Below are 9,875 nucleotides of genomic sequence, written 5' to 3' on the forward strand. Positions count from 1 at the left end.
TAAAAATGAAACAAAAATAGGAAAAAAAGTTTAGTATTTTATGTAACACACACAAACAATTTAGTTTTTACTTAGTTTCATTTAAAAAAAGTATTAACACCAGATTCTCTTATACTGATAATGGGGTCCTTCAATTGTCATTCAAGGGTGGCAAGCAATTTCAAGCACACACTAATGCTTCGTTTTCATATGGTCATATAGACACGATATGGTTTGGTGGAAAACAGAGAACTACGTTTTTACCTAATCTCTTCCTCTAAACAGCTGTGTGATAATTCACTTACCCACTCAGATCTGGCTAATGTAAAATAAGGGTGCTGGACTAGATTATCTTTTAAGGTCCCCTCTATCTCTGCTGTCCGGTAAACTTATTGCAATGTCAATGTAGATTTGCAGTTGCAGAAAACCCATATCTGCTTAAGCCTTCTTTTCTATGTGTAATGGTGTGTTTATACTGACTACTGCTTGTTCTCACATTTGCAACACTGCTTATTTCAGAGGGGTTGAGAAAATCTGTCATACTAGAAATATTCAGAATCACAGTTTATTTAAAACAATTAAATAATAGTCTGTGTTTTGCCATTGTGTTTGCATTTAAGATAAAACAACTATTTCATCTGTAAAACAATTTGAAACTAATGATGGTTAAATCACCTAATACTCTTTGATATCAATGTAAATTAATCTGAAATTTAACTCCATTTGTTGGAGCCTTAGCGTCTCCAGGCACTTGTATTAGATCTCCTCTAGGAAATGATTTAAAAACATTCTGACATCAAATCCTTTTTGACTTTGGGGACTGCATTTCAAAGTACAAGAATTTTTCATATTGGATCATAAATCTACTCCATAGAAATTTGGTCTCCTTCGGTTCAGCTTTCGGTTTATGCTTCCAAAAACAATTATACTAATAAAAATGTCTAAGTAGGGGATAAACAGAAGTAGCAAGTATGTCAGAAGCCAAAACAGGATATATATTTTTTTACCAGTCAGAGAGGTAGAGACACCTTTTTGGCATTCACTATTATAAAACACAAGATTAATGCAGTTCTCAAAAAGAAGGCTAAGTGCATAAAATAAAAGAGCACAACCATTATCCATCTCAATGGATATGCCTCCAACTTACAAATCCCAACAATACATAAAAAATACATGATGTTATTAGGTGGTGGAAGCTGGCAATATATTGTTCCATAACTTATTTATATAAGGCTGTCCTGGGAAGCAGTGTTTAACTCTGCTGGCTAGGCAAATAGAAGTTGGGACTTGAGTTGTTGTTTATGGAAAGTCAGAGGGTGACTGACAAACACTTCTTGAAACAGATGAAACATGGAACATATGAACACCTCTGTCATTATTTTCTGGACCAGTCCTCAGTTTTCTTCTAAGCTTCTGCTGATTTCACAAAACCAGGGTCATCTCATCGTTTTGTCTAAACTTTGTACTCAATTGTTTACATCATTAGTGGATGTATTAAACTAATAAATGTCTTGAAAACTAGGAGGTGGTTGCAGTCAATCACGGAGTTATTTGAAAGGACTGCCTCTGTCTCTAGCTAAAATACTGGAGCCTGGTTTGGGCTTCCATGGGACTAGGGCTGCTTGTGATGTCAGGGGTCATTGGAGGGGAATGTCCCCAGCAGTAGGTTGTATGCCATTTATGGAGCTCCATTGGTATCGATAAGAAATAGAATGGAAATAATGGTCAGCCGCAGGAAAGGAACTCTTGAATCTAGAAGTTCAGGGACCCTGGGCCCTTGACAGAGAGAACACATGGCCAAGTGAGGGCCACTCATGGGTGGTGCATTCACTGGGTAATTATAACAATTCATGATGATAGTACTATTTTCTGTATCTATATACAGAAAATTTTGTTTCCATGGCTACCACTAAAGTTTGTCTATGTAGTAACTACTTTCACCTTTTTAAAAGAAAATGTATTGCTTTTAAAATAAAGATTTTAATTAAAAAGCGACCTCAATTTTTATTCAAGTAGTCAAAGCGGTGAGTGGATAAGGCCAATATAGTGCTTATAAAAATTGCCAAATGGGTGTCTGTAGAGTGCCAAATTTAGAGCGGGCACTCAGGGTCCATCTCGTCACTTCTTTTTGTGGAGACTAAAAGTTTTCCACTAGGACATAATAAGCTATCATCAGCTTCAGCGGTGAAAGTGCTCTCCTAATGTATTTGGTAGGGGCAGCCATGTCTTTTAAGGTAATCAATTATAGGGAAGTTAGATCATCTTTTTTTTCCTGGGATACTACACAATTGATTTCTCAAAGGTCACCAATGAACTCTTTCAAGTGAATTGAATTTAAAATTTAGTTTAGCCTTAAAGGGCATTGCAGTTCAGTGGTCTATATCAGGGATTGACAATTAAAATTCTGAGCCCCATTTTTCTGGCATATTGATGGTAGGAGTGATTTCATAGATGCCAGGTGTCAGCAAGGGCCGCAAGCTCTTGCTTCTGCTCCTGTGTATTTTCCCAACGCATGATGTAGGATATATTAGTTCCCTTATAAGAATATAAACATCTCTTAAGAACTTTATGATTATTGGATTTTGTAACTTAATATAACTTATTCTAATCAGTTAATGAAAACACTGTTTACCCCCTGAGTTCAGTTGCACCAAGCTAGGTGCATGTGAATCATTTATTTATGATATAGACACTTTCCAGAGATAATCTAATTTGATAATTCAAGATTAGAACCCTGGAAGGTATATTTTTACAAAGTTCCCTGGTGATTAAAACAAAACAGACAATAGCAATGCAAGCACACATATATGTACATATGTGTGTATATAACTTATACACATATAGAAGTGCATAGATTTCACTTAACGATATACTATAGAAATCTTACAGCATCAATATACATTGTAAGCTCATTCATTTCAATGGCTTCACTGACTCATTAACTTGAACATTTTAAGAGCAAGCTTCTTTACTTCCTTGCACCTCAATTTTTTCATCTGTAAAGTGGGGATAATAGTAGTACCTGATTCATAACATTGTTGTGAGGATTAACTGTGTTAATATAGGTTAAGGGCTTAGAAATATGTCTGGAAACTATTGGGCATTATAAAGGAGTTTGATATTATTATCATCATTATTTTTTAACCACAATCTGATAGCATTCTGAAGAGATATTAAAAATTGTACTTACAATTTGCTTTTTTTTTCCCGTGGCAATTACATGAGAATTGGATAATTTTTCAAGCTTTTGTATGAGATGCCATTTTGTCATTTAATTTTAAATGGACTAGAGAATGAATTAGGTGGCCGGTGACACAATCACAAACCTTTTAGGAGGCAGGAGAACTTGGTTCTTATTTTAGTCTGCCACTGGAAGTATGTGACTTTGGACATAGAGAAATTGTGGGATTCAAGTTTTCTATGTCTAAAATGAGCTTTCCGTGTCTCCAAGATTTCAGCAGCTTTAACTGTGACTTGGTATTGTGAAAACAAAGAAAAGTTATGTGAATTATAAAGTTTCCCCCAGAGCTTACACTCTGAGGGAGAAGATACCTCAATGCCTTATCCAGAGGTAAAATCACAATGTCTAGAGTTGCCCTTTGCTCATGGTAGTTACTCAATAAACTTCTACTGAAGGATGTTTAATAAGAATGTTCAAAATGAAGAGTGAAAATCAGGCATACAGTGGATATTTATACCCATTTTTTGAAAACGGATTATCTGAGTTCCTCTGTAGACAGCTCTCTAGAAATTTGACCAAAATGCCTATCTATCTCATTTTTCCACATCAGAGAAAAATTAAATATATATAATTTTATTCTTAGCACATTGAAGCATACCTATTTCTATTGCCATGTTAAAATACTCCAATTGAACCACTTCAACAGATGCAAAATACTGTCTAGAATACTTTATTAAACTAAGGAAATGGAAGGTGTATGAAAAAAATCCCTTTTGTGCTGTGTGCAGAAAGTGAACATCATTTGAAAAGTCTATTCCTGTTAAAAAAAAAAAAGCAATTAAATACAGTAGTGCAGTTGGAAGGACCTACTGGACTATTAATTAGAGCAGTCCTTTTCACGTTGATGAATGGGGATGAATTTTTACAGAACAGTAAGATTGAGTGCAGTAACATTATGCTTTGATAACATTAGTATTTGCTATGTGATTAGAGAAGAGCCCAAAGAAGTTGGAAGTTGAGATGATGGACGCCTTGAATCTGTCGTCTTGCTTTCTTTGAGGATTTGAAGTCACTATCTCCAAAGGTTCTGAGACATGTATATATCCTTGTGCTTAGAGACCTCTAAAATAGAATTAAATTTTTCATGCCGGAATATGGATTTTTAAAATGCCAAGTTTCATTTAATTAAACAGTAAAACCAAACCATACTTTTTCTTAATCAGGAATATTGTGGGCGGAAAAGTTTGGAAAGCCAATGAATCATAATAAATAATAGTAAGTTTTAATATAAAACTCACTGAAAGATGCAACAGGTCAACCAATCTTTGAACCTCTGGAGGGTAACAAGACAGTAAACTTGACATTGCACAGTATTTGACATACCGTGGTATTTGACATACAGTGAATCATTATTTACATTTTATCCAAAAACATTTACCTGAGAAAAGGTCATGACGTTAAATTTGGAGACATTTACAGCAATTGCCAAATGTTTACTCTCTGCATGAATGTCACGCTTCTCAGTCAAAAGCAGCTTAATGTGCTAAATGTCAATTATTTCAACTTGTTTGATGGTAGCACAGATTGCCAAGTGACATAAAACGAGGTTTAATAAATATTATATACACTGCTAACCATTAATCTTGCCTTGCAGAGGCTCGAGTTTTACATAGAGAGGATTTATGACAAGCAACAGCTCAGGACATTAAAACTCAATTATTGCCGTCCGGGATGGCGGCACTGTCATTAGCTTCTGGAAGCTGCGCCTTGTTTCTTCTGCTTCTGCTGTCACTTTTGAGAAGGCATTGAGGAGAATGGAATTATTTCGGGAAATAGTACTTCGATGTTTTCTTTGTGTCTTCTGGTCCTTTGCAGAATTAGCAGCAAAGGAAGATTACCCAGAGTTCCTTTGGTAGGAAATGGAATTGTTCCATTTTCTTCAATGATTATAAGACATAGTGATATTCTGTAAGAACTCCAAAGACTAAGAGTACAGCACAGAAATGTTAAGAGGGATGCAGGAGAACCAATGGAATAAAAATTTGTGAGGGAGCCAGCAGTGAATGAAATGCGAAATAGTTTTCAGGATGGTTTATCAGTACTAAAACTTGATGAAAGCAAGTTATGAAGCAAGTTATGAAAAGCAAGGACTTTTTCATTTTCTTCTACTAGCAAAATATGCAGACAATGAAGAACTCAGCAATATAACCACAAAAATGCCTTGGATCAAGTGCCCAAGGTTGACATTCTAAAAAGCTGGCTCTGGGCCTAAAATGAACATAAATATGTGTGTGTATATACATATTCCATTTACATATCTATTCTTTCTTGGTTTTCTTTGTACTGGTATTCGAGTTTATGAAAAAGCTCGTTACTGGCTTAGGTTTGCTACCATCTGATAATTACTTAATTGAGTGCTACGGATTCTAAGTCTGGCATCAGGCTCTGATTATTGTAGTCAGGTAGAAAGATGACAAAAAAAGAGAGAGAGAGAGAGAGTGCAAGCTAGATTATGTGAATACCATCAGAAAGGAATGAAATTAATTCCCTGAGAATTTAGAAGGAGAAATTATGTGTGGGATCAAAGAACTCTCCATGGAAGCATTAGAGTTAGAAGGACAGGTAGAAAACACACTTGGAAACAAGTAGCAAAGGTCATCAAGAGCAGAAGCGTTATCAAGAGCTGGTGTGAAAATGTTTGCATAATGGGAGGTGAGTACAATGGATAGCTTTGGCGAAATCAAAGGATTTATGAAGAAAATGCAGGAACTCAGCTCAGAAAGGTAGGAATAAGATGATGGCTCATGAAGAATCTGGATTGCCAGGTTAGAGTTTGGTTTTTATTCTGGAAACACTGGAGTTCTCTGAGCAGGTCAGAGCTGGCTTGGCAAAGATTAATCTGGCAGGCCCAGGAGAGTGCAAATGCCACTGTGGGAAGAAGAGAAAAGGGTAGGGAGACTCAGAAGGTTTGGAATCAGGGTGACAAGGGCAGAGAGACATCTTATTTAAATGCCACATCGGCAAAGGGAGCCACACACAGGACGCGGTGACATTTCCATCCTAGGAGACCTTTAACTTTCCACCGGTCAGTCAGAGAAGGCTTAGGAGTTCTCCCTTGACAGACAGCTCAGCTAATGGGTTTCTCCATCCTGAGAATGAAGAGATTTCTAGAAATGTGGGTAAAGAATTAGTCAAGAGTTTTCTTTCCTTGAGTATATGAGTAATCACAAGAGAATGCTTATGGTAAGCTTCTTACTTCCCCGATGCAAATGCAGTTCAGCTGAGCTGATTTGCAGATTATGCCTGAAGTGTTCAGTCATCTCCCAAAACAAATAACAGAAGCAATTATTTCAGCATTGAAATACAGGTTTATTCTAGAATCAGAGACTTATTACTATTATTCTCCAGCACTGGGCCCTGGGCTAGACAAATTAAGTTTATTTTTAAAAGGGTCAAAGACACTTTTCAGATCTCAAGGTCTCACACATTTCAAATTACTAGGTCATCTGATGTTTGCAACATCATGTACTTATTCATGTTAAATATGGATGGGCTCTGATAAACTAAATGATGTTATTGGAAAAAACTAACTCATTCTTTCGTGTTTACTTATTAGTCCAAATGCACATGTTAGATTTTTGCTAATCACCCAGTAGGAACTGTAGGGAAATATTATAAGCAAATGATGGGTTAAAATGTAAAGGAAGAGCTCTCCTGGTAGAGAAAGCTGGGCAGTAACCTAAAGGAGGTCTGAGGAGAATGAAAATTCAGGAAACAGCACGTTGATGCTTTCTTTGTTGTGTAGGTAGGTAAACAAATCGCTTACTTCATAGTTAAACCTGATGTATGCCCTTGCTGCTTGACCTTTGGTAGAGTCTTGGGGACTTCAATGAGCTTGGAGTTGTTTTCATTATTTGATCTTCTGCATGTGTGAAAGGTACATTTCAGCTTGGCTTTCAGAGCATGGAACAATATTCAGAAGGCACAGATGTGTTTCCCATCGGAACAAAAAGAAAATTCCATCTCTGTCCAAATCAAGGTATTGAGTTACCTAAGGACTGAGTTGTTTGGTGTCTTATTTTTGCTCTGCTGGGTGAATGGGATTTAGATTGGGTGGCTAAACTAAGGTAATCTTTAAAATTCCTCCCAACTTTGAGATTTTTTGCCAGACAAATACTGGGGATGATAATGAGATCATACTAAGGACTTAAGCCTGAAAAATGTGGATAAAATAACCCAACGTGCTTTATATGTCTTAGCTAAGTGACGAATTGGAGAGATGCAGTAACTCTTGACTGCCATCTCTAGGAGAAGAAGAAGGGTAGGATTATATATAGTGCCAAGAGGAAGTACAATAAGAAATTATAGCATGAAATTTACTAAAGGAAGCTGTAGCATCTGAATTATAAACATTTTTTTCAAATTAAAGTTCAAAATCTAATGTTTTTTTTTTTTTTTTGGCACGGTCTCCAAAGGGCAGCCATGAAGCCCCTTTGAAGAGTTCCATATAGCCTTGGTTGGAACAATTGAAGCATCATACACTTAAAAAAATAAAAAGCCTTTTTTTTTTTGGAGGACAGGGAAGGAAGGAATGTATGATTTCTTTTCAACAGATGTTATTATGATATGAGGATTTCTCCTTAGGTTTATCCCTCATAGACCGTTTTTTCCTGTAAACAAGCTGCAGGCAGACCCTGAAGTCCTTGTGCCTGGCCCACATGGGCTGCATATTAAGAAATATTAGCTGGGGATGTCGAAACAGCTCTCCAAGCCTGCTCCCCTGTGGCCATGGAAGAAGCTACCCCCTTGGGATAAGCTTCCACTACTTTTCTTCTTGGATAATGGTTTGGGAAAGCCAGGCAGCTCTGCATATCTTCCCCCTCACCTTTCCCCCTCAGCTAGCACTTCAGACTTTGTCTGGTGACCATCACCCTACTTTCCTTATCTTCTCCCCCCGTCTCTTAAGACTGAATCTGCTCATCACTCCTCAGGCCAGTTCATTCTCCATCCTCTCTTTTTTCTCAATCAGATATGCTGCACCTATACTTGCATTTAAAATGAGGAGGCAGCAGCTTAGAATGTGTAAGTGATTTTGGAAGCCGATAACCCCACGTCTGCATTAGAGCCTTGGATCTTTCTGGTTGTGTAACCTAGTTGTAGAACCTTAGGCAAATCACAGAAACTCTCTAAAGCTCAGATTCTTTATTTGTAAATTGAGGATGTCCTATTTTCTTCACAAGCTACCATGGGGATCAAAAGCAATAGTGCGTGTGTGTGTGTGTGTTGTGTGTATGTGTGTGTACACATATTTTGGTGATAAAGTTCGATGTTAATATGAGTTACTATTATCAACAATAAAACAGGCAAATTTTTTTTTGGTCCATGTTATAGACAATGAATTCTCCTATTGTGACTATTTCTCTCTAACAAGATCTAAGTCTTGAAAGAGGGAAAAGATGTTTGTTACTACTTGAAACCTATAAAAATGTTCAGATGATATAAGGGGAGAGGATAGAGAAATCAGGGAGAAGCTGGGAGGTTGTATCTGGTTTTTGGTAGACTTGGGTGGGGGGAAATCCGGATCCTGCATAGCTGGGGGTGGCCAGGGAAAGAAAGTGGGTTATATAAGTCCAAGGAGGTGAAACAGGAGAAAGAAAGGAATTTAGGGGCTGGTTTTAGATGTGTTTCTGAGTTTCCTCTCAGAGAAGACTTCATGGGCCTAATTCCGTCCACTCCAAATTCATATGTTAAAGTCCTGAGCCCTACTACCTCAGAATGTGACTATGTTTCGAGTCTTTAAAAAAGCAATTAAATTAAAATGAGGTCATTAGCATGTATCCTAATTTAATATGACTGATATTCTCATAAGAAGAGGAAGTTTGGACACAGACCTACACAGAGGGAAAGCCAAGTGAAGACATGTGGAAAAGAAGACCATTTACACGCCAAGGAGAGAGATCTCAAAAGAAACTAACCCTATTAATACCTTTCCAATCTATTGCGGCCGAACAAATATTGTTAAAAAAAAAAAAATAATAATCTCCAGTAAAAACAAACCATTCAGCACTTGTAAATTAACTTCCTTTAGAGTACTTTATACTTTAAGTGGGTACTGTGGGAGATTCAGTCAACAGAAAAGAGAATTCATGTCTTTAAAGAATTTTTTTTTTTACACCTACAGCACCTGGTCTTCCTAGGTGGTCTCCCAGCTAACCAGGCCTGACCCTGCTTAGCTTCCGAGATTAGATGGGATCGGGCTTGTTCAGGGCAGTGTGGCCATAGACTAAAGAACTTTTATACATAACAATTCAAACTGCCAGTCATTAGGCAAAATGGCAATTAATTCATAGGACTGATTGGTAAAAGGTTATTACATGAGATAATAAATATCTTTAAGCTGATTAAAGAAATTAAAGTAAAACAAACTAACGAAAAAGTACAAAACTTGTGCACTGAAAACCACAAAACATTGTTGAAAGAAAAGAAAGAAGACCTAAAGGAATGAAATAAAGACGTTTCATGTTCATGGATCAGAAGAATTAATATTGTTAAAATGCTACTATTCCCCAAAATTGATCTACTCATTCAAAACAATCTCTATCAAAATCCTACCTGCCTTTTTTTGTTTTTGCAGAAATTGACAAGGTGATCCTAAAATTGATATGGAACTTCAATGAACCGAGAATAATAGCAAAAATTATCTTGAAAAAGAGGA

At 36.8% G+C, this 9,875-nt stretch overlaps 1 pseudogene; it reads right to left on the minus strand.

Moving 5' to 3' along the window:
• Positions 1 to 9,332: 9,332 nt before the first annotated feature.
• On the minus strand, positions 9,333 to 9,444 carry LOC120611490 (uncharacterized; annotated as a pseudogene).
• Between the last annotated feature and the right edge of the window lie 431 nt (positions 9,445 to 9,875).

The sequence above is a fragment of the Pteropus medius genome, unplaced genomic scaffold (genome assembly GCF_902729225.1).
Source record: "Pteropus medius unplaced genomic scaffold, Ma_sr-lr_union100, whole genome shotgun sequence".
NCBI lineage: Eukaryota > Metazoa > Chordata > Mammalia > Chiroptera > Pteropodidae > Pteropus > Pteropus medius.